Here is a 4,537-nt window from a genome sequence, read left to right on the forward strand (position 1 = left end):
ATATTGGTATTTTTTGCATTACAGGTGGCTCCCTTCTATATTTTTATGAACCTTATATATTTTATATCCTGAGCGCCTCGCCTATTGCTTCCACACTGTTGCTGTTCATTCTGCCAGACAGGGGCCAGGCTTGACGAGCGAGTGACGAGTCGCTCCCCCGCTCACTCTGGGCTCACTTCTTGGAGCAACAGGGGAGCCAATTACAGCCGACAGAGCACTATAGGTGATTACAGGCACAGAAAACATCAGCGTCTGCCTCTGATGTCAACAAGTCCTCTTTAAGTGTGTATTTGGTCTGTGACACTGCTGCAAGTTGTATAACCATGTGCTGATGTGGCGTTGGATGTCATCGTCTCCCGAATGAGACACACACACACACACACACACACACACACGCACCATCCTTGACATCTTATTCAGGCCAAGTTGGAGGTTCTGCCACAAAAGCTTACTTTTATCTTGGAGGAGCTTATCTAACTCATCCAAAGTTTTTTTTTTTTTTTTCACTTACTCCTGTACCAGGAGTTGAGTTGAAGGCTTATACAGTAGCATCCTTTGTAATATTTGCCCCTTTTCCATTAAGGAACTTAAGCCCAGGAATTTAAGCCTAGGACGTTTCCTTTTTTTGTTTCCACCTTGTTTTTTGGACCTTCAGTGGGGCTTACCTGGGGCTTATTTCAGGTGCTTAAGAACCACCTAAACACCTAGGTCCAACATTACAGTGTTGTCACTTTTTGCACTTCTTCAATGACCGTGGCATCATTTGAAATATTAACTGGAAATAATTTGTAATATTAGATTATTATTCAGACAAGTAAATCATCGAATTCTGCAGCAATGTTCTTGAGTACTGAATTTCATGATATGTTTATTTATATAGTTAACTTCACCCTTTCTGCTTGACTGCATCGCAAACAAATGTATTACTGTCACTAAATCCCCCAGTGGAACCGGCCTCAACCATATGTTTCTCTCAGAAGGGATGTACCGTTGGTTAGCTAAATAGTTCATAGTTATTTGCTTAAACAGCAGAGTCAGCAGTCCACTCACTTTTAGCATTTTTGTTATTTGGACAGTTAGACAGCTGAAAGGGAGACACAGGAGAAAAATATCTCTGGTCGAATTAAATCCTCGATCATGCATTGTACATTTTATTGAAGCTCACAGCCAGTGGCTCTGTAACATTTATCACCTACAAGATATCAGTATCCATTTAAAAGTGGTTTATCTCAAAATAATTAGTTTTTGTCCTTGAATCAAAAAGATCAAACTGTGAGGTATTCATGCCTGGAGAGAGTTGAGTGGTTAAGCCCATCGCCTCTGGAGCCACGTGTCCCCCTGCTGGGCCAGGAGGTAAAAACAAGGTTGAGAGTGGTTCAATGGGGGTCTGAAGTTGGGCGCCCACTAGTTTTTACCTGACCACATGTTGATAACGAAGAGGCCTGGAGTATCTCAGTTATGTCTAGATTTTAGGAGAGAGTATGATTTTTTAAATTCATACAGTAAATAGTATTGTTTGTCTTTGTAACCATGAGTTAATTTTACCTTTAGGAGCCTTGACAAATCAATAGTTTTTTATGATTCTGTCTTACTTTCAAGACCTTTGATCATGTTCACACAACCAAGTTCAACCAAGTTTGTTTAGTTATCACAAGCCTGTCTCACAGGACTGCACAGAGAATGAGCCTAACTAGATCTATATAAGTGATCAACAGTCAGCCACAGAACAGAGTGATATAGCACAAACATCAGGAAAAGTGCAAGACACACAAAAGCAGACTTTAACAAGACATAACAGCCAACCTATTCTACAGAGCGTGACCTACCTGACATCACCAGCCCAGACCCTCAAAGCATACCCTTAATTTTGCCCAATGAGTCATTGCATAAAGAGAGGAAGTGGTTGAGAAATTTGGCCTCTGGGTCAGATTTCATCTGTTGCTATGGGTAAGCCAGCCAGCAGCCTCTACATGAGCTTATCTAACCCAACAGTGATTTTTGTTTTTTAGACAGATGGGCCATTTAAGAAACCAGAATGTGTGTCTTTTTTGGGGTTTTTTTTTTAACAATATTTTTATTGGGTTTTCTCTGTTTTTTCCATTCCAAACGAACCAAGCAAATAAATAAATGAATACAATTAATTAAATAAATTAATGAATGAATAAATACGTTAAAAAAAAACAGCAAGTAAAACAGCTCAGATCAGGTAAGTGACAGGATGTTCAGGTTCAGGAGATTCCTTGTAAAATAATGGAAGATAAATCAGGATCAAGATATTTCAGATAGGGCTCCCAGACTTTATTAAAATGATCTGTTTTAGAGTGCAGAATATGTGATATTCCCGATATTCCAGTGGAATCAACTCCCATGTAACCCGATGCCGGCTTGTAAGCTCCTAACAGAACCAGAACGTGTGTCAGTGACAGTACAGGGTCTCCTCACACAGTTCACCCTTTGCACTGCCAGTGTGGGTCGCTGGCTTGGCTTCCATCGGCGTCGGACGGAAGAGGAGAGAGGTGGGCGTCGGGCGATGCAGCAGGGCTCCACGAGAGTCTCTGAGCTCCAAATGAAACACTTCTTGGAGCAACAGGGGAGCCAATTACAGCTGCCAGAGCACTATAGGTGATTACAGGCAGCAGAAAACATCAGCGTCCGCCTCTGATGTCAACAAGTCCTCTTTTAACTGCGTATCTAGCCCTGTGACACTGATGAAAGTTGTATAAGCGTGCGTCAATTGATGTCATCGCCTCACAAGTGGCACACACACACACACACACACACACACTTAGCCTACTACGCACACATCTTCTTGGGGACACACAGGCCCGGTTGGAGGATCTGCTGCAAATGCCAACTTTTAACTTGAAAGAACTTATTTTTGTTTTATTTACATTTTTATTTTCTTAATTTTTTTTTTTTTTTTATTATTTTAGAGAATACTCATTACTTGCTCCTGTAGGATTTGAAGGCTTATACACATCTTGTTCTCTCTTGTTACCTTTTTTTTACTTCTTTCATGACCCTGGCATCATTTGAAATGGTAAATGGAAATAATACTGTAGCTTATTATGAATTAGGTTATTTAATAATATTGGGTTATTATTGAGCAGAGTCAAATTATTTACTGCCATGATTCCCAGAATGCTGTGCAACATTCATTGTTTAGCACTGATAAGATTGTGTTAGTTAAGTTATGGGAATGATTTGGTTAAAGTTGTTATTGTTGAGTTGGTTACTAAACAGTGTTGTGAAACTGACATAGTTTAGTTGATGTTAGGTAATGCGTACCATGAATAGGTTCAAAAGTGATGTTCCTGCTGCGAGTGTGAGACAATGAGTGAGCTTGATGCAAGTCACATGTTGCTTTAAAAGCTAAACTTGTCTCTGTTAGTAAGAGAAGAAACCTCACCACAGCCAACTCCCCACAACACATTCCTGAGTGATATATATAGCCTATATATTTTCTTTCCAGAATTGGTGTGTTTATATTTGTTTAGTGTCATAACCAAACTCTAACACAGAGACCATGGTCTGTGATTTCTGTATGTTTTGGATTTAGCTGTGTGATATGGCCTTCAATATTGCATGGAACTGTAGTGCAATAGAATATATTTTCAATTTGACAGCACTTGTAATTGTGACTGAATCTTTCCTGTAGTTAGTTTTTAGAGAGTTTCTAATCCCCCGCCCCTCCTCCTCCTCTCTCAGGTTTGCTTTGGTCAGTTTCAACACTGCAGGAGGAGGTGAAATCTTAAACAATGATCGACACATCAAAAGCTGCAAGCAACGGAAGAAGACAGTCATGTTTTCTTCACATTCGTCAGTTCAAAGTGGCTCTGAGTTTGTTGATGGGAGTGATTTAATCACTACTGGGTGACTGGCTTTGTCAAACAATAAATAATCATGATCATCTTCCTGCTGCACATTGGTGAAGCACATCCTCATCTTGCAAAGATGAGAATTGCAAAGGTGTCTGATGCCCCCTGTTGGTTATATGGTTTAATGTTGTAACCTCACCCTTAACTGCTTGACTGCATCTGTAACAAATGCATTACAGTCATTACGTTTCACATTATTGACCTTGTGGAACTTTGCAAGATTTTGATTTCTTTTAATGAGTTTTATTTCAAAGACCTTTAATCACATCGACTCAACCTTTCTTGATTTTACCCACAGTTGCTGCTCATTTGCTCATTTGTGTTACTTTTCAGCAAACACACATTTCTTACAACACACACACACACACACACACACACACACAATGTTTCCACCAACTTGCTTTACAGTAGGGATGGTGTTAGAGGTGATGAGCTCTGCCTGTGAATTCCTCTCTTGTAGGAATGTTAACTGCAGACGGTCTGCTAGTAAAGGTCTGTGTCCAAGCTCTGCCCTTGTTTTCTGGGCGGTGATGAGAGAGACCTTTCCTTCAACTGGATCCAGGTTCAAACCCAGTGTGTGCAAGCATCTACCCTGCTGAAGTGTCCTTGAGCAAGTCCCAGTGTCCCTACCTGCTCCAGGCTGCTGCTCTGTACGGGAT

This window comes from Centroberyx affinis, unplaced genomic scaffold, assembly GCF_046629955.1.
Source record: "Centroberyx affinis isolate AG114_WGS23_722 - 3 ecotype Tasmania unplaced genomic scaffold, CSIRO-AGI_Caff_v1 ptg000476l_1, whole genome shotgun sequence".
NCBI classification, from domain to species: domain Eukaryota; kingdom Metazoa; phylum Chordata; class Actinopteri; order Beryciformes; family Berycidae; genus Centroberyx; species Centroberyx affinis.